Consider the following 22,636-nt stretch of genomic DNA (forward strand, 5'->3'; position numbering starts at 1 on the left):
GTATGTAAATGTCAAATTAAAATGTAGTGTACCTGAAACTAACATAATATTGTATGTCAGCTATGTTTCAATAAAAATTTAAAAAAAGGAAAGAAAATTGCCCAAACATACAAACCTAAAATCACCAGAGCTGAGACATCTCATGAGTCCAAAGCATGTGATCATTGCCTATTCCACATTGCTTCTGAGCAATACACTCTCTACCACAGAGGGGATCAATTTTTCTACTCATAACTTTCCAGGTAAAGTACCTATGTCTGAAGACCAAAGAGACTTTCAAAAGTAGATACAAAAGCATTCTGAAAGAGACTAAATATAAGTAATATGATTTCAAAGTCTTTTCTTACCTTTTGTTTTCCTTAGGAACTCAAAGGCAAAGGAGCTTAACCTCACTTTCAGCAAAAGGAAGGAGGAAATTTCTCACCATCTGGTAATAGAATATAAATGGGACTTGATTTGACTGATTTGGTTCACAATCCAGGGTCACATTATGATTTTTGTAGGTCCTAGACACTTTTACATTTGTGGGTCCCTTCTTCTATTAAACACAATTCAAAATTTTATTTTACAAAAGGATTGATGTAATAATATATTAATATTGTTTCATAATGTTTTCTTTGACTTACAATGCTTACAGTGCCTAATGGATAAACTGACCTTGTTTATATCTGTATGGAGAAGAATGTTTTTACAGAGTTGAGATGTTGAACAACAGAAGATATGGGTTACCCTGAACCATATGTTCCAGACTTTTTCAAATAAGGCTTATTTCAATTCGTGAGGACTGCATGTAAAAATTAGTAGTTAATTATAGATTACTAAAGCATCCTCCCCACTTCCAAAATTTTTGCTAATGTATTTTTTTTCTTAACGAGGAATGAGATTCTTTTGAATTCCAGTAACAGATTTTGGATTAAAACAGCTTTTCCTTTTTTTAGATGACTTTGTATCCTTTATATTTATTCTGAAATTTTGACTCTACTCAACTTATCATTATCATTATTATGGTGCTTTTCTCTTTAGTTTTCTTAGGGTTTAAAAGAACTGGACTTGTAAGAATTATTTTTGTGTGTGTGCATTTTTTCTTTCTTGCCCAGCTTTTATGTCACTGCTTTCTCAATTTTTATCTTATAGAGTGTATCTGGGACACATTTCCTGCTCTTTTTAAGCTTGTCATAAGCTAAAATAAGTTTAAATATCTCGAGCATTTGGTCTTTGCCCTAAATATGCTAAAGCAAGAAAAATATTCTTTATTAATAATTCTACCTTTCTAAGCAAGTCATCACATAGGAAGGCCAGCACATTAATTAATTAATACATGCACCCGGAGGAAAATTAAACAGTTGAAATAATAAATGTGGACGTGTCTCTGAATATTTGAATTGTATTTTATTATTTAAGTTACTAGCAAATTTTAATCTGTAGTTTGGTGGAAGATGATACTTGAAAGTATTTTGTTCTGTAAAGCAGAGAATTCTGGATTGCTAAGAGTTTGTGTCTTTGCTCCTTTAAATATAGTTTAACCATTTAGGATGTGAATAATTCTAAGATGGTTAGTTACTGCTTTTTTAAAAGTAGAATTAATATATGGCATTGATACAATAACATATTATTGCTATATGTTGTTATTCATATATAGTTTGAGGATCCACTAAAGCAGTTTGTTTTGTTTTATCCAACTTAAACAGTCCTCAGATACTTAAGCTTTTTTAGGTGTGACAATATTGCTGTTAATAGCATCAGGCGAGATGAGACAAGATGGTTTGTAGTAGAAAATGCTGTGCTTAGTTTTGTACATTTTGCATTTGGTTGTTACAAGAACTGAAAAATTCAACTGAGTTAAAGGGAAATAGGTAAGATTTGTTGCCGTAAATCTGTTGACAAGTCATCCTAATTAAAAAAACATATATTGTTTGCAAATAGGAATTCATCCAACTACCTGGATAGAATTCAGAAAAATCCTTTCTTGTTATGAGAGGTAGGATAGATTTTATCAGAGTTCCTATTAATGACAATGTTGCTAATAATGCAGACTGTGAATCAACAATAAAAAAGAAACATTTAAAAGTGTATATTTATATTTAATCCATCAGTTAAAAGTGATCTAATTGGTTGGAGAAAAAATGGAAAATATATAAGCTGTTCATTAAATGACATGGAAAGGGCAAAACTGAGCATGGCAAGTGTGTATATTTAAGACATATAAATTTCTGTTTCCATTGTATCCTAAATTCACTCTAATCTGGTTATTGCTTCTCATCCTCCACTTTACTAAAACTGCTTGCACCAATGTCAACAATTCTTCTATGTTGATACATCTAATGGTGATTTCTCACTCCATCTCTTAACTTGACCTGCAGATAACATTTGAAATCATGGATGAGAGCCCCCACTCCCTGCTTTGGCACCAGATCTCTTTGTGGTTTTTTCTTTGTTGCTGTGCTCAGGCTTTCTCTAGTTGCGGTTAGCGGGGGCTACTCTTCGTTGCAGTGCGCGGGCTTCTCATTGTGGTGGCTTCTCTTGTTGCGGAGCACGGGCTCTAGGCGCGTGGGCTTCAGTAGTTGTGGTTCGTGGGCTCTAGAGCGCAGGCTCAGTAGTTGTGGCGCACGGGCTTAGTTGCTCCATGGCATGTGGGATCTTCCCGTACCAGGGTTCAAAACTGTGTCCCCTGCATTGGCAGGCGGATTCTTATCCACTGCGCCACGAGGGAAGTCCCAGCACCAGATCTCTTAAATGGAGTTCCCCAGAGACTTTCCTTAGGTTACTTCTCTCCCTACGTGACTTCATTCAATCTGGTGCCTTTAAATCCCATCATATGATCCAGCCTGACTTTCTCCCTTGAACAAAAGACCCCTGAATTTACTTGGATACTTGATATTTCCACTTGATTATCTCCCAGACTTACAATGCTGAAAATCAATCTTTTGATCCCTCCAAACTTTCTCCACCTGTAGTGTTTCTTTTTTTCTTTCTTTTTTCATTTTTTTTTTTTTTTTTTTTTTGCGGTATGCGGGCCTCTCACCGTTGTGGCCTCTCCCATTGTGGAGCACAGGCTCCGGACACGCAGGTCCAGCGACCATGGCTCACGGGCCCAGCCGCTCCACGACATGTGGGATCTTCCCGGACTGGGGCACGAACCCGCGTCCCCTGCATCGGCAGGTGGACTCTCAACCACTGCGCCACCAGGGAAGCCCCCGACTTCTCTATTGTTCAGTTCTGTCCAATCTCAGTTCCTTCTCTGTGATTTCTCAAGTACATCAACTGTACTTTGGACCGAGAGCCATTGTAATTGCTTTTTTCTCTGTTATGGGTGGTCTTTCCAGACATCTGCTTGATTTCCTCCTTCACCTCATCTCATTTAAATTTTTACTCAAAAATCTGAACATATTTACTCACTATTTAAAATCACAATCCCCTTCTGGCACTTCCACTCTCCTTAGTGTGTATTATCTTCTTAATATATTTGGGTTATTTGTTTTATTTATTGTCTGTGCCCTTCCTTAGTAGAAAGTAAGCTCCACAATGACATTGGTTATTATTTTTTTATTTGTTTTACTGCTCTGTTACCCTAAAATATAGAACAGTAGAAAAAGTGCTCAATAGATATGTGTTGGATTTTTTGAAAGACTTTAGAGATTCTTAGGGGGAATGACTATTTTGATCAATTGTGACAAAATTCTAAGACTATATTGATATCATAAGAATATGATGAATTGTTTATGGAGGTGAGTAATCAGATGAGAATTTAAGGTAGAATTATAATTATGATAATGAAAGTGTTAGGTCAAAAGGGTTCTCGACATTAGTTACTATTAGATCATTAAAATTTGTTAAAAAGTGAAATTCAATTACAAAAGTAGATTTTCTGTTATCATGTCCAAATATTCTGATCTGCAGGTAGGTATCTGCATTTTAAAGAATGTATGAGGTGATTCTGACACAAATTGTCCCAGAACCATGCTTTAAGTAAGTGTACTAGAAAAAGAGAAGCTGAAAGAAAACTTCTAAAGTTTGAGAGGAGTAAGTTCACATTTTCACTAATATTCAGCATAAAAGTGTATGATTAAATAACAGAATTTAAAATTAGATTTAGAATTAGGCAGCCTTTTTTTTGTGGTCAGGACAGATAAACTGAGGAAGATAAAACTGCTTTTTTTTTCTGGAAGCATTTAAAAATAGATTCTCATCTTTCTGGAGTGATTTTTATGATGGTCTATTTTAAGATATCAGATTAGCCTAAATGAACTTACATTGTTCTATTCAAGTGCTGTGATCGTGACTGTTAATCTTTTTAATAGCTATGGAGGGGTAGAGCATATGTTCTGAAGAAAGTATCAAGTTGAGATCATTGATAATTGGGCCAACTTTTCTTTGAGTGTAAAGAGAATCAAATACAACTCTACTTTTAGGTTACCTTTCTGCCTACCTTCTGTTTTTAATTAATTTTTATTGGAGTATAGTTGATTTACAATGGTTTGTTAGTTTCTGCTGTATAGCAAAGTGAATCAGTTATACATACACATATATCCACTCTTTTCTAGATTCTGTTCTCATATAGGTCATTACAGAGTGTTGAGTAGCGTTCCCTGTGCTATACCGTAGGTCCTTATTAGTTATCTATTTTATATATAGCAGTATATGCCTGCATGCTTAATGATTCCAATTCTCATTGTTTCTCTCTCTCTCTCTCTCTCTCTCTCTCTCTCTCTCTCTCTCTCTCATTCTCTCTTATCAAGGTATAGATTTCTAGGTCTAACAATTATAATATAGAAATGTAGCATCTTTCTGCCCCTATTTTCACATTCGTGTCTGATGCAGGGTTTGGTCAATAGAATGGTACTCAAAAGGGCACAATTTTTACCATTTTAACTTAATAGTATGACATTTTACATTTCTCAGTCAGGGATTAAATAGGACATCTATACCTAGCACAGTGTAGCAGAGGGGAGAATAAAAAGAGGAAGGGATTGAGAAAAACAGTAATATTTTATTTTTTTCTTGACATTTTCAAATATCCCTGCACTGTGGTATTGGATACCCAAATAAGATGTTAGCTTATTTCAAAATATCAGTGAGTTAAATATTTCCTTAGCTTTCTTTAATTGAGCTTCAAAATAAACAAATATGTAAATGGAGAAATAAGCTCAGGATGAGTTTCTAAAATGATCTATTTTAGAATAGGAATATTCTAAATATAGAATAGGAATCTATTAAGATTCCTATGAAGTGTATGTGTACAGTTCTATTTGGCATTTCCAATCTCACGTAAATATAAGTATATACACCTTCTCTCTCCAATTTTATTCCGAGCTATTTCAGAGACCAGGAATGACAAATCTGTTCCTGTGTAATTGGGACAGGGTTTGCCTACATGACATTAAACACTATAAGAAAAGGAAGAACCATAGAATTTTAAGTGATGCAAACACTTTAACTTTAAACATCCAAACCTGTCTTAAGACGTCAATTAAAGAAATTAGAACCTGAAAGAAACATAGACAATATTATGATGCAATGGCTCTTTCTTTTTTTTAAACCTCCAGAGACATCATGAGATTACACAGCCTGATTTACAAGGGAATTTGAGCAAGTTTCAGACTTTTATCATTCAAATATGGGACCTGTTTATCCCATTTTCTACTCACTTTGAAATATGTGTTTTAACCATGAACTGAAGACTTGTCTCTATGTACTTGAGGCAGAGCCCTAACTAAATTGGGACTCTATTTTACCCTTGGTGACTTGGGTGAGGATTCACTATTTGTAATTGGAGTATAAGAAACTCAAAGCTGTGGAGAATGTTAGATATGCATAGATTTATCCTCAAAAAGCGCTGCAAAAGCCCATAAATGTCATGATAGAACAAGAAATGGTTAAACAGAAGCATCCTTTTAATATAATTTGAGAAAACAAATAAAATGTTGATGTCTTGTAGAAGATACCAGTAACCCCTTGTTAAGACACTGAAATGAGTAAGAAATATGCTCTGATCAATTTAAAACTTTATTTTCTATTGATGATCTTCAGGTAATTCAGCTGAGTTTGGTAAATAAAGTAGATACAATAGACAGTAATCATTGATGGGCATGAAAATTTTATTATGACTAAAAGTTTGCTCTTGAAAATAGGTTATTACCAGAAGGGGCAATATAGAATATAATATACTGAATCAACTCTAAGTTTAAGACTTTCTTCCACTGCAAAAGAACAGAATTTTGAGTGGCCTAAGCACAGGTCACCATGTTTATACTTTGAAGCTCTTGAAGATAACTAACATTTATATAAAACCTGTACTCATCAACAGTTATTTCATATGTTTATTGCTCAAAACAAATATTTATTTGTATCATTACCATCTGCATCAAAGAAAAACTAACCCTCATAGAAGCTGAGCTTTCCATATCTACTAAGAAGTCATGGGTCTAATAAATGATGAACTCTGAATGTCACTTCTTTTACAATAAATTCTATGCTCTCTTGGTGACCTATTAATATGGGTGTCTCTAAGGCCTTTACTTCTGACTTATGTTTAATTTACAGAAAAAAATCAAATATTTTAATTAGTATTCAAAGACCTACAACAAATATCAAGATATTGAATAGTTGCTTAACCCTGGTAAATGTAGAAATGAACCCACCCAGATTTCCCTTCAGAGAAAGATTTGCCCCCTAGCTCTGAGGGGTGTGCGGCTTCCCTTCTTTGAATAAGCACAGGAGGAAATAAAATCATGGCCATTTCGCTCCATTCAGGGGATATTGGGTTTTATTGGGCTTCTGTGACAGTCCAATCTCTCCTTCTGCCCAATCTTGCTTTCCTTCTTCCCTCCACAGTAGTTAATCCCTAATAAACATATTTGTATCTGCTTCTGTAAAACCAGCACTAGGTATATAATTTGTGGAGGCAGTGCAAGATGGAATCCTGGAGACCTCTTTTAATAAAGAATCTGAAAGCTCTCACTCTCTTCTTTGGCACCAGATGGAGAATTTCAAGCCAGACAAACCCAGCTTCCCTGCAGAAACTCTTATCTCAGCCTGTCTCTTAACCACTTTCAAAACTAAAGCCATTTATTTGCACCTCATTCACTCAAGCCATTTGGGATCTGCTTGGGAACCTATCCTGCTCTCCCCCAAACTCTTATTATGTGAGTAATAAACATTTTCATAACTTCTTGGTGTATGTGTGAGGCATCATCAGTTTCAACATCTGGATCCGTCTTGGGTGGGAGTTTGATGCTGCCCTCTGCAGGAAACCACAACACCTCCTTGTTCAAAAATTGTTAAAAGTCTCAAGGCTGTGACAGCAGAACATGACACAAAGTGCAAGACCATTCTAAGCATGGGGTCCCGTGAACTTCACAGTCTTGTATAAATCCCTGCCTGTGCCATCAGCTATAGCTTGCGTTTGTGTTCATTTTGTAACTTATTTGGAAAAGCGCCATCAATAGTTCTCATCTTTCTGAGAAGTCTGTACTAACACTCTTATGTTTACAGCTGCTTCTTTATTTTTCCCTCCTCTTGGTTTTTACCACTGTCCTTCCACACCTCAGTGTGATGAGTTTTCATAGCTTCCCCAGTCCTATTATTTGCCCTCTTCTAGGAAAACCAGCCTGCTGAAAAGGATTGTTGTTTTATATGTTCATATGTTCCATTCCCTCCATGTATAAGGGAACATCTCCCATAGATAATTAGGACACTGTGTACATGCACCCTCCTACTCTCCTAATCCAATCTAAATTCTGCATCCCCACATTATGTCTTCTGTGTGCAAACACTATCAACTTCCTTGTTTTTCCTTCTCTACTGGATCATTCTGATAAGCACATCTTTCTTCCATCTTCAAAAGAAAACATCATAAACCTTTATTTCCTTCTAGCTTCCACCCTAACGTTCTCACCTTGAACAGCAAAACTCTTAGGATGAGTTGTTTATATTTTCTATCTTCAATTCCTTTTCTCTCATTTTCCCTTGAATTCATTTCATTTAGGCATTTGACTCCACAGTATACTGGAAATGCCTTTATCAAGGTTACAAATGAAAGCTGTGTCAGTAAAGGCCAAAATTCTAGTGTCATTATTGACTATTTTCCTTTTTTCACAACCTACCTGTTGTGTGTTATCAAGTTCTTTTGCTCTAAATTCGAAGTATATAGAATTTGACTTCCAATATTCAGAATGATCCTCTGATCCAAACCACTACCATCTTTTTTTTTTTTTTTCTGCGGTATACGGGCCTCTCACTGTTGTGGCCTCTCCCGTTGCGGAGCACAGGCTCCGGACGCGCAGGTTCAGCGGCCATGGTTCACGGGCCCAGCTGCTCCGCGGCATGTGGGATCCTCCCGGACCGGGGCACGAACCCGTGTTCCCCGCATCGGCAGGCAGACTCTCAACCACTGCGCCGCCAGGGAAGCCCCACTACCATCTTTTGATTGAATGATTTGTAAGGCTCCTTAACTAGTCTTCCTGCTTTACCTCTGTATTTTCATGAGCAGATTTTCAATCCAGAAGGCAGAGTTGTCATTTCTAAACACAAGTAGACTTATGACACTTCTTTAAATACTCAGGTGGCCTCCATCTCACACAGAAAAAAATCAAAATTTCTACAAGAGCCTAAAGACCCTTCATGACCTGGACCCTAATACTTTTTAAAAAAAAATCTCCTATTACTCTTACTTTTACTCACTTCCTACTAACCACACTCATTTCCATGCTGTTCTCAAATAAGCCAGGTGTGCTCCTGTCTCAGAGCCCTTGTACCTGTTGTTTGCTCTTCCTTAATACTTGATACACCTGAGTCACCTTTACCAGTCTTTGGTAAATGTCATTTTCTCAATGAATCGTTCTAAGATCAAACGAAATTAAAATAGCGACCTTCTTCCTAATCATCAATCCCTATCTTCTGCTTGTGTTTTACTTTTTTTTCTGTAGTACTTTTAAACTGTCGACATATAATTGAATACTGTATATAGGTATTCTCTTTATTGTACATCTCATGCCAGTAGAATAAAAGTTTCATGATAACAGGGATCTTTATGTGTCTGGAACAAAGCAAATGTCAATAAACAATTATGAATTAATCAAAGTATATCTACTGATAGAGTTCTAATGAAATATTCTTAAGGCTCTAACAACCTAAGAAACATTCAGTATTCTATTAGTGGTTTGTCTAAATATTTCCTGCAAGGATGAGTGCAAAGACTGGGCACAAATGAATAAAACTGAAGGGGCAGAAAAATGCAAATTATTTTCAAAAGGGGGGAAAATACATGTTAATGAAATAATTCAAAATGTGAACATTATATTAGTAGAATATGTAATAATTCTAAAACAAATGTATAAATAAATGGAAAATGTCAAGACAATCTGAGTTTTGTAAAAAGTAATGACCAAAAATTTGATGGGCTTTAATTAGTCCATAATAGTTTTGTTTATCATGATCCTAGAATACTCGTCTAGAAGGCAGCTAGTGATTTCTTTTTTTAAGCAGTTACTCTAGCTTGTGGGGTATATGTGTGTGCATGTGTATGTGTGTGTGTGTGTTTAAACAAGGAGTGAACAATTTATTGTCATGTGAATTACACGGTTCTGCACTTTTATTATTAGGTTAAAGGATAGACAAAATCTAGTTCACTTTTTAAAAACATCTTCATGTTTCAGGTTGTTTAAGCTCTCTTCTTAATGTTTTGGCAGGAGTACTAAAAGGCTGTTATCAAATTTGTTGTAATTTGATATTAAAATATGGATGCATTAATCTTACAGTGACCTTTTCCCTGAACCTAGTGCTAGAAAAGGGATTCTGCATCTTTTGCAGGTAACTTCAAGGCAAGATATCATACAGCATTCAAATATAAGCTTTTATCCAGTTAAGCATCAAGCATTACCTACTTTCATCAATGTTCAGGAGCTTAATTCCAGGATTACTCATCCCCCAAAAAGCTAAATATGAAAATCAGAAGCAGAGACTCAAACAATAGAACTCTTATACCATGATAATTAGAAAAGGAACCTATTACCCAGGATTATAATTAGTGACTAACATATTAAATGACCTTTAACATTTACCTTAAGCCCTGGATTTCTGGAAAACCAGCAAGGTTATGAATGCCATATTAGTAATCTTTAATCTTTATTACTGCTGTGGACAGAATTTTAATGATTTTTAAATAGGCAGTGGTCACTAACATATCCCTATTAAAATAAAAAAAATCTCATAAAAAATTAAATGGATTAAGACTTCAAATGTACCATCATCAAAAGTATTATCTAATTATGGAGTTCAGTGAACAGGCCAAGTGAAATGGTTGGTAATATTAGTTACTTGCCACATGGGAATGTCCAGGATTTATGCACAAATAGATTCTGCTTCTGTTGCAACATAGTAATTAAGAATTTGTCAGGGAAATTTGACCCTCTAGGGTAGAAATTACTTTGTAAAATAAGAATGGCAGAGCACTAGTCTCCTTGCTGCACATAATTTAACTTGATTATTTATACATCAAAGAGAGTCTGCAGTGACTGCAGTATAATATTTAAGTAGAGGGATATTAAAGGAAGAAGCATCTAGTGAAATTTTTTCCCCAAATCTCCGTGAGAAAATAGAAGAAATTTTCATAAAGCATTTCATTTTGCATATAAATTGGGGCCTAGATTGTGCCTGTGAATTTACTGCTGTCAAATATAATTTTTCTTTAATTCTTCAGGCCCAGATGTGAAAGGCTCTGTGTGCAGGCTGCAATTTTCAATGCTTACAGGTAGCACCGGATCGATAATGTGTCTTTATGAGAAATTACCGTTAATGTTATTGAGTATGCATTTTGTTTTATAGGATAATAAGGTAATATGAAATGCCAATTCATTCATTAGAAGAGAGCTAAGTGCTTAAATGAAATGGGTGACAGGTCTGAAAAAAGATGTAGTTATGGGCAGGAAGGCAAGAATGGATTTTTAATAACCTAATACTTAAAGGTTTAACCATGTTTCTTCATTTTCTTTTTATAAACATTTTAATTTATAAAATAAAGGAGCTTGTTGAAATTAGAGGATGTATTTTGGCTGAAAATTGTCTGCAAAAAAGAAATAACAATAACTCGGTTTCAGAACATTTTTCTAATGAGTTACTTTTACCAGGGTCACATCACCAAAATCAACTAAAAACAGACATTTCAGTATGAAATAAATGTTATAAAAATAATCAGGACATCATAAAGTGCCACAAACAAGACCAAACTTAACCTTATAATAAAAAGAAAATATATTTAATACTCCTATTTTTAAAGGATGCTGCTATAGAAGCTAATTCTGAAATTAACTCAGTTACAAAAATGCAAGAACACTTACACATTTGGAGGACTATGATCCAAGTAATTGGAGATCAGGCAAAATAAATGACTTTAAAAAATTCAGTTAAACAGAATGTGAATTTTAACATGGATATTAAGAACTTTATATTGTGATATTAAAGAAATCTAGTTTCCATACCTTCATGAGTAAGATATTTTGATCTAGTCCTGCATTATTAAACTGAGGGGATTCTAATTATCTGGAAATTTGGATGGACTCATTAGTGGATGTCTGTGATTTTGTAGAGTCTGTGTGTTTTCTACAAGAAAAGTATTTGGGTAATTCAATTAAACAGTATTTTTAGCACAATATAAGTAAAATATCTGTACAATCACAAAATTTGAATTAAAATGCTTTACTTGTAATATCTTACTTCTGAAACCAGTACAAACTCCATTGATAACACAGTGTCATGAACAAAATGTTTTTGGGCTGAATATCTCCAGAATATAAATAAGTCTAACATCTTTGAAGACGTTACCAAATCAAAGACTCAGACAAAAAGGAACCAAGCATGAACAGCGACACTTATAAGCAAAATAAAACAAAGTTATTAAGACAATTGATTATCAGAATTACCTTGATCCGTTTGCAGATTAAAACAGTACAAACATAGGTAAGCAAAGGTGCATACTTTTATTTCAGTATTTGAAAAGCCAAATTGTGGAGAACAATATGGTAAAAGCACAGAAGCTTTGGAGAAAAAAATGACGGATCAAATTACATCTCTAATACCTACTAGTTGTCTCAACTTAGACAAATCATCCAACTTCTTCAAATCAGTTTCTTTGTCATAAATTGGGCACAAAATATCTAATTTACCACATTAAATGCCACACATTGAAGTTAAACCCAAATTTGTCCACATCTGAACCTTAAGCACTGATATATCATACTTTGACTACAAACTCCTATTCTTGTAGCTCTCAGTTTCATTCCTACTACCTCTACTAAACTTTACAGAAACAGCTTTACAGAAACAACTTGTTCCTTGATCCCACTTCACCTCCTCTCAGCTGAGCTAGATTTTCCAGGATTTGCTATCTTCTCTCTTTAGCAGGAATCCCATTACTGATCACTTCAACTGTCATTTTACCACTACCCTCTGTCTTGCACCCTTACCTTTATAGACACCTATCTGGTAAAATTTCAAGGCTGAATTAATTTTACTGTCCACCTTCTTTACTATAATGCTGGTGCTCAGAATTACTATAGAAGTGCCACAATGTAAATGTTCCTGTAGCCAGAGATTTGTATTCAAACTCAGTTAGTTCCTAAATCTTTTGACACCTTTTACCTGCTTTATCAATTCCCTTTTCCATTTCTTCAACAACTATTCCACATTTATCTTCAAGGGCCCCCTACACCCCTACCCTTATTCTTACAGGTAAATATCTATATTATTAGGACATTTTAATCCATAAAACATGGGTCATTTGCTCTTTTGTCCCTCTCACCTGTAGAATTTCAATAGCTACCTTACCCTTCTAGAGGATTACATGATTCTCCTCTTCATGGCCAATCATGACCTAGATATCTGTTCTTTATTTTCCAAATGTCCTCCAAGATTTTAGTCCATCAGTTGCATCCTTTCCTTCTCTCTTTTTCTTGGCTTTATCCTTAGCTTTCAAACATGTATAATGTCTCTAAGTACCAACCCCTGCAACCAAGTAAAAAAGTAATTAGAAAGACACTTATTTGAAACTTAACACCTTTGTTATCATCTGATTGCTCTTTTTTTTTCCTTTACCAGCATGTTTCTTGAAATAAGATTATTTTTCCTCTTTTCCCATCCATTTTTTATATCCTATAATTTATACACTGTCTCTATCATTTCACTGAAACTGTTTTGTCAGAGTAACCAGTGACCTCCCATAATTATAAATCCAGTGGGTTTTCCATCTTTCTTGGCCTACTAGAAGAGTAGCAATATTACCACTCTTTTACTTGTAATTGGGAAACCATTCTCTCTCTCTTTGACTTGTCTTCCTCAATCTTCTATGGGTTTCCTCTTTTCCTGCTCACTCCTTAAATGTCTCTCAACATTCACCTATGGTCATTCTTACTCCACACATGCTGCTGGAAGATTATTTTCCACTTTCTTAGTTTTAATTTCCAACCAATGTTTATGAGTCCCATTTGTGTATTTCTAAGGCCAATGCCTACATTGAATTCAGATTTATATATACAACCTCTTGCTGGATATTTTCAAAACTATCTCAAACTTGGCACGAACTTGCCTTTCTCCATTAAATTGGTCCTGTTCCTGTCTGACCTATCTCTGATAAAACAATTGCCCAAATACAATTTTTTTAAATACAATATTTGAGATGCAATATTAAATTCTTTTCCTTACTCTAACTTCCAGGAAATCTCCTACTAAACATATCTACTAAATTGTTTATATATCTACAATCTTTCCTCAAACCAGGACATCGTTCCTTTAGTTTAGAGCCTCCTTGGGTATAACCCTCATAATGAGTGCCTAACTGCTCTCTTTGCCTGCAGCATCTCTTTCTTCCAATCCATCCTCCATGGAATTAGCATTACCGTTAATATTCCATCTGAAATGAGATCTGATCATGCCACTTGCCTGCTTCAGAACCCTTCAGTGGAACCCTGTTGCCCATAAAATCCTCACACTATAAAATCGACACTCTTTACTACTATATACTGTAGCCCTTCATTTCCTAACTCTTACCTTCTCTCCTGCCTTGTCCTGCCTCTTATTTTATGCACTTGGAGTCAAATGACTTGCTGTTTAACACACCATGTTGTTTCACAGCTCTGTGCTTTAACTCATGCTGCTTAACTGCCCTGAATGCAATTCCCCAAATTCTTTGCCTGGATAACTCTTATTCATCCTTAAAACTTTAGTTCTCACCATGTTGTTTTCTCAGGAAATCTTCCTGTATCTCCCTAGTCTAAGTGTAAATACTCAGAACATCCCTGAAGCTAGCGTATCCCCATAGCCCTACTTTCATATCATGTTGAAAATTTTGTCTTTTTCACCCTACTAGTTGTAAACATCTCATCAGCAAGGACTATCTTTTTCTTTGAAACTGATTCATTTAGGATTCTCAGCTTACTGGAGTGAGGCATAAAACCGATTTATTTTTCCAATAACTGTTGCCAACTAAGTCAACACTTCCCTCTTTCTTGCTTCGTTATGAACATATTCTAATGACAGCTCTGTTCACCTCTGTACATTGTCAATAATTTTACCTATTAGAAGAGCAAACTTCTAGTTTCTAAGACTCAGATATATCTGTTTTAAAATTTTTTATTAATGACCTTTTAAAATACAACTGCCTCTTCTCTCCCTACTGAGTCACTGCTTCTCTTTGTAACATTGACTCACTGCTACCCTCTGTGGGATGAGTATCCACATGGGGCACATTTGATGGTATTTAAGACAGTCTTAAGTGAGATAGGATGCATCCATCTCATTCTCTGTCAAGAGACATCAGGTGGGTTTTAATCTATGCCCCTAGGTGCATGCACATACATACAGATACACATGCAAACGCATAAATGCAAAGATGCACTGCTATTGATATTAGTTTTTCCAAATTTAGTAAATGATGTTTTGGGGATGGTTAGCATGGAGAGGATGACCGCATTTTGAGGTATCTTCTTGCCATAGTAGCTACCACAAAGGTGGGCTGCAGCCCTGGCGTACTCTCTTAAATCTACCCTTTCATTCCTATGTCTTTCTCCAGCCCCAGAAGTCTTGGGCAATCATTTACTCAGCAGTTCAGAAACTTTCAGATGTGAGATGGTGAATATCTTCAACTTAATAGAAAATCATTCCCAATTTGGGAAGTGACTTTCTTAGGGCTTCTCTCACTGTCTGAAATGGCAATGCATTGAAGAAATTGTCTTTATTTATTAACAGTGCTCAACTCCAAAACTTGACTACATGTTCTCATTTCCCATCCAGTTTCTGGTGATGATAATTATTGGGCTAAAATCATCCTCTCAGTCTCAACAACTCAAAATTCCCTGAACTTAAGTTGTTAAAATCCATATTTATTAATTTATTCATTGAAGCCTACTATATGCTGACTGATGTAGTAGATGCTAAGTTGACCACAATGAATAAAGCAGATAACATGTCTCATTTAGTGGAGCTTCAAGTTTTGAGCCTTAGCAGGCAAAGCTGAGAAAAACTTTGGTACCTAAGAGCATTCTGTTGTGTCACCTTTCAACTGCCAGTACCTAGCATTTTGTCAGTTGTATAGTTGATGATCAAAAACTGTCTGTGAAACGAAAGCAAGCAGATTACATGATGTACAGTGGGGTTAAACAGATATATTTTTCCCTATTCCTGTGGATGGAATTTTTAAGGTCTTAATTTAAATTCACTTTCCAACTTTATACTTAATTGAGTTTCATTTTCAACTCAAAATGACCCATTTACAATTTTTACTAATTGTCTTTTTCAAAATAAACCTAAATTAGGCTGAAACAACATACAACCCAAAGTCTCAGCCTTGAAATAATGAACAGTTATCTCTTGCTCAAGTTGCATTAACCATGGGGATAGAAAGTCTACTACCTAGATTGTTGCCCGTCAGGGCACCAGGGTTAAAAAGAGCTGGGAAGTCACCAACCAGCAATTAAATGCTACACCCTGTTTGCGCATGGTCAGTTGAGTAGAACTAGTACCATGGTTCATAAATTTTCAAAGAGAGCAAGGAAGGCAATATTCCCATTTACCATAAAACACGAAGAACAAGTACATTGTTAAATGCCGAATTAAATTTCCATGAGGCAAAACACCATCCCCAAGTCTGAATCATGGCCATCAGTCTCTCAGTAACCTCTCCTCCAGGCTTCTGACAGTTTTATGATCTACTCTATGATGTAATAAAATCAAACATTAAAAGATCTGGCATTTTCCTGCAAAATAACAAAAAACAACTCCTTTGTCGAAGCCATTCTCCCTGAATTAATAATTTGTTGAGTGAAATACAAGAACTCTATGAAAATTATAGGATTTCTGAAATCCATATGAATAGCAGATAATCCAAAACAAACCGGGTTTCTCAGTCTGAGAACTATTAACATTTTTGACTGCGTGATTCTTTGCACAGAGAAGTCCTGTGCATTGTAAGATGATTAGCATCACCCCTGCTCTCTACTCACTAGATGCCAATAGCCCCTCCCTCAAATTGTGCCAACTAAAAATGAATCCAAATATTGACAGCTGTCTCCTGTAGGACAAATTCCTAGGCGACAAAAAACACCTCTGGTTTAGAACCACTAGTACAGAAGAACTTATTAAAACCCTAGTGACCCTCGCATTATTTTCTGCTGCAAAGAATGACATTGAATGAATCCCTCCAGCCTTTCCATCTTTGAATAATCTCATCCCTGAAAAATTTCTTGTGCGTTTGCATCTAGATGGGAGATGCTCTCCATGCCAGTGGTAGATGTTAGTTGACCAGGCTACACTTACAACTAGTTTGAATTTCTTGAACAAGGATAGCCAATATCTTTTCTGTCCCTCAAGCTAAATGAATCACATGGAGCTCTCCATTCCTTGAAGGGGACCAGATGGCTCCTCCACTGGGGAAAAAAAAAAAGAAAAAATAAGGTTGAGAAGGAGAATTTTTTAGTTAGTACTATTTAAGCTGAAATAAGACTTAAGCTGTCTTAAACTTATGGAAATTTCTGATCTCAGAAAGTAGAGATTCCAGAGCTATGTCAAGCTTAAGAACTGGTCTAGCAAGGTCAAAAGTCCTAAGTCCTTTTCACTTCTCCAGCCTGACATTCATGAAGTTGGATACATTTTCACACTGGGAATAAGTGGCTACATTAGTTTTAGGTGTTCTAACATAACAAGATCCAAAGCGACAATAGAAGCTGGCTCTATTAGGAGTTAGAAAACCTTGCCAAAAAGAGGCTGCTGGACTGGAGATTAGAAAACCAAAGTTATTCCAGTTACCCCAAATATTGGAGTTATGTGGATTATTAGCTCTGCACTTCCATCTTCATGTCTGTTATGTAAAGAGATTAGATCAAATGATCTTAAAAACTCCTACTCACTTTGCAGCTTTATGAACCTATGTGAAATATTTGTTTTCTTTAGCATAAATATGTAATTGGAATCTGAAAACTGAATAAGCATGAGAGTTCACTTTCCTATTGGAGGATGAAATTTATTTTTCTTCAGATGACTTCATTGTTAAGGTTTGTTTTACTTTCCTCTGTAAAGTGAATGACTACAGGAGCCTGAAGGTGTTACTATGTGGAGGGAGAGAATTTCCTCTTAGTCGTTCTAAGGTCCCAGAGGCATTACCCATCTTCAGCTCATCCAATCAATAGCCAGATAGGGCTGAGGAAACAGTGAGTAAAAATTACAGAATCTATCTGACCTGCCTCACCTGGGCCATCATTCACTCTCTGCACTTCCGAGGTTGTGAAGGGACCACTCAGGTTAATGGAAACACAGAGGAAGACCTGATAACTGCATTTTCTCATTTCTCCTCTCTGGCCCTGGAGTGAATGTATAGGTCTAAGACAGTCAGAGAGGCCAGGAGCATCATGATGGAAATTCCCATCTAGACACCTTCCAAAATTCACCAACACTAATAATGACATCTATTCACTATGCTAGGGGGAAAGAAACGTAATATGGGGAAATGAGGAGGAATTTTATCCAGGACAAATAATGTGATATCTATCCAAACATATGAAGGGTATTAAGGAAAGGAAAAGCTACCCTATAAAACATCTTTAAATTGAGATTGCAATTGTTTTCCAGTATGTATATTACTGATATTTTTGATGCACTTGAATACTATTTACTTTTTAAGGGCCCTCTTAAGAAAGCTGCTATTAAATTAAAACATTCAACACTTTTTAATGATTACCGGGGTCATTTGGAGTTTTGTACAAATACTGAACACCACAGTATAATGGAGAAAGTTTTGTTAGTAAATAGATTCTAATATTAATAAGTTTTATAATGTCAAACAAGTAATTTGAAGATTGTGGTTCTTTTCCTTAAAGTCAAAGATAAAGTGAAGTGGTTAGTGTAGACTCTCTTCATAATCTTTTCTGGCTATTAAATACTTAATCTGTGATTATCTGATTTGCATTTAAAAGAAGAGCTAATTATGCCATTTATCTACAAGATTAGGCATAATAAAACCATAGTAAATTCCATATTGTTTTGAGGCCTGCAAGCCCAAAGAATGAGGTGCAACTTAAATTTTTCAATTTATCACGTTAGGAAGCACAAATCAATTTTTAAAAACTTATCAATATTTTTTTAAAACGCAGAGTTCATGAAATATTTTAGATTTTCAAACAGAACTTGATCAAAGTAGTCATCTGAATTCAGCTGAACAACAACAAAAGAGTAACAAATAATGAAGAAGAATGAAATATGTGTAACCTTATGTTAAAATAAATTTATTTTAGCCTGAGTTTCTGCTGGGGCCACAGAGTGAGTGATGTCAACATTCCAAAGTGAGATGAGAGACAATCGCACAAAAGGAGGTGTAGCTTCCTCACTCACAATGAGGGAATGTAACTGGCCACATTTTGATTAGATAGAGATTTCTTTGGAAAAGGCTGTCTCTGCAAGAAGGAAGGTGGTACGTCTCATTCTGCTTGAATTGAAACTTTAAAGAGATGACTGATCTTAATGTGTCTCCTGCAGTTTGGTAGACACAGTGGACGGTGTCTGACTCAAACTTAAGAAATCTGAAGCATGAGAAACTGGCTGTTTAGTGACTCTGACAGCAGACAGATTAATCTGTGCTTTCCCAAAGTATTAAGGCAGAAGCTGTTTGAGTGTTTCTCAAGGACCAGATGTGGTCAGGCAAGAGAAAATATTGGGCCTGAAGCAGTCTTTGATGCTGTTGGAGGGGATGAACTGTAGGAGTGAGACGTCCCCAGGGAGGGGGATACAAGTGTGTGGAGTAAAATACTAGATTTCCTGGGGTCTAAAAAAGAGATTATAAAGCATAAACTGGAGTATTTAACCTCATAAAGGGAACCAACCCCCCCCCCCTCAACTATGGTGGGGATCTCAGTGAATAGCACTGCAATGAACATAGGAGTACTAGTATCCCTTTAAGATCCTGATTTCAGTTTTCTTAGATAAATACACAGAAGTGGGATTGCTGGATCATATGGGAGGTTCTATTTCAATTTTCTGAGGAAACTGCATACTCTTTTCCACAGTGCCTGCATCTCCACCGAAAGTGTGCAGGAGTTCCAATTTTTCCACATCCTCACCAACACTTGTTATCCTTTGTTTTCCCGATAATAATTATTCTAATGGGTGTAAGATGATATCTCATTGTTTTCATTTGAATTTCTCTGATGACTAGTGATATTAAGTAGTTATTTTCATATACCTATTGGCCTTTTGTATGTCTTCTTTTAAGAAATGTCCATTTAAATCTTTAGCACACTTTTAAAAAATTCTTTATTCATTTTTTAGTTATTGAGTTACAGGAGTTCCTTATATATTTTGGAAATCAGTTCCTTATCAGATATATGCTTTCTGAGGTCACCTTTTCACTCTGTTGATAGTTCCCTTTATTGTGGAGAAGCATTTTAGCTTGGTGTAGTCTCACTTATTTATCTTTGTTTTTGTCACCTGTGCATTTGGTGTCAAATCTGCAAATCACTGCCAAGACATATATCATGAAACTTTTCTCCCATATTTTCTTTTTGGAGTTGTATAGTTTCAGGCCTTACAGCATATAGGTCATTTTGAGTTGATGTTTGTGCAAGGTGTAAAACAAGGGTCAAATTTCATTCTTTTGCATATGGACATTCAGTTTACCCAATACCGATTGTTGAAGAGGTGAGCTTTTCCCCATTGTGTATTCTTGGCACCCTTGAAGAAGATCAATTGGCTGTATACGTGTGGATTTATTTCTGGGCTACCTATTCTGTTTCATTTGTCTATGACTATCTTTATGACTGTTTTGTTAACTGTAGCTTTGTAATATGTTTTGAAATCAGGAATTGCGATGCCTCCAGCTTTGTTCTTCTTTCTCAGGATTAATTTGGCAATTTGTGCTCATCTGTGGTTCCATGTGAATTGTTTTCTTCTATTTCTGTAAAAAAAAAAAAATGCCAATGAGATTTGACAGGGATTGCACTGGATCTGTCAATTGTTTTGTGTAATATGAACATTTTAGCAATATTAAGTCTTCTAGTTCATGAACACAAGATATGTTTCCAATTATTTGTGTCTTCTTTAATTCTTTCATCAATATTTTGTAGTTTTCAGTATACAAGTGTTTCACTTCCTTAGTTTAGCTTATTTCTAAGTTCTTTATTTTTTTGGTGCTATTGTAAATGGGATTGTTTTCCTAATTTCCCTTTCAGTTAGTTTATTTTTAGTGTATAGAAACACAACTGATTTTTGTATGTTGATTTTGTACCCTGCAATTTTACTGAATTTGTTTATTTGTTTATTTGCTATAACAATTTTTTCATGGAGTCTTTAGGATTTTCTATATATTGGATCATGTCATTTGCAAACAGGGACAATTTTATGACTTTCTGATTTATTTATTTGTCTTGCCTATTTGCTCTGGCTAGGACTTCTACTACTACTATGTGGAGTGGAACTGATGAGAGTGGACATCTTGACCTTGATATTGATCTTAGGGAAAAAATACTTTTTTATTGTTGAGTATTATACTCATTTATGTTCATCCTTTTTCAGTGTAGCAGAGAAGAGTATTTTAACAAACCATACTTTGCTGCTTAAGTGTTCTGCTTGAAGTTACACAGTATCCTTCAGATTTTGTTGGTCAAAGCAAATAACCTAACACTTCTAATTTCAGAGTTGGAGGATAATTTTTCTATCATGTGTCTTAGGAAGGAAAAAAAAATGTTTGTGAGTGGCACTAAGACTATAACAAAGTGAAGGTAGAAGACAAGAAATCTGCTTTCTGAGATTACATATATCATATAAATAATGTACAATTTAAATTACTCTGTGTACATGTTTATATATATCATATACAATATGTATACATATATTATTATTTTTATTAAAGTACAATTTTGTGGCTACAATAACTGTTAAAACATGTATGTGCTAATGGTATTTGAAAAAGATTCTTTACTTATGTTTGTTATACATGATCCTAGAGGGAAGGAGTACTTAAGTGCTCAATAATGAAATTATGACTTCTTATCAAGGGATTTCCCAATGACTGATAAAGCTTAAATGTAATTTTTAAAGGAAATTTTAATGGTCATTGTTTTGGAAATTCTGTCACATAATCATTATTCTCCCTTTAGAAAGAGAAACTGAGCAAAAAGAATTACATAAAGTAGCAACTGATAACAATAAAAGTGAGTTCCCTTAACAATGAATTGTACTCTGTCACAGTGTGTCATGAGAATGGACTTTTCAACGTTTGTACCATGGCTGATTGACTTAACATATGTGTGACCTAAGAACAAGAAACAGCAAAACACTAAAAGTTTCTAAATATCACCATCAAGCTAATTAATTGCCTAGGAACTATCATCTAATTTTTGTTAATATTTCTACTCAAAAATTTTTGGACAAAATTTAGTCATCTTTGAGATATTAATTTTCCTTTTACCTGCACTGGAACCTTTTACATAGTTTTCTTTGTAGGATACTCTTCTTCTAGTTGTTTTCTGAATTTTGAAACCCCAAAGCTTTGACTGAATTGGACTCCTTTCTCTTCTCTCTCTATTCATACTCCCAAAGAACCTTATCAAGTCCCATGGCTTTGATGACATGTTCATACCAGTGACTTCTAAATCTGTACCTTTGGACTTGATTGCCCCTCGTACCCCTGGACTCAAACACCAAGCCCTACTCTGATACTGGTTTGTAGATATCTAAAATACATCTCAAATTTACTTGGGTCACACTAACTTTTAATCCTCCACTTGAAAATTTGTTCTTCCAGTCTTTCTCTGCTTTATAATGGCCATACCAAAAACTTTAAAACATTATTTTTGATTCCTCTTTTTCATTTGCCTACTCTTCCAAAATCTCCAACTGATCTTTTGTTCACTGTACTCTCCAAAATATATTCCATATCTGGCTATATCTTTTCCTCCTCCAAAACTACTAAATTTATCCAAGATAATGTAGTAGTTTCTCATCCAGAACTCTACACAATTAGCCCTGATTCCCTTTGCCACCCTAACACCCAATTAATTACCATAGAAGGAGAAATGACCTTACACAAAATAAATCTCATCTCATCTCTTTGCCTTGCTAATACCATCCAATGGCTACCTTCTGCTTGTAGAATAAAATATAAACA

Source organism: Phocoena phocoena, chromosome 11 (genome assembly GCF_963924675.1).
Source record: "Phocoena phocoena chromosome 11, mPhoPho1.1, whole genome shotgun sequence".
Lineage (NCBI taxonomy): Eukaryota > Metazoa > Chordata > Mammalia > Artiodactyla > Phocoenidae > Phocoena > Phocoena phocoena.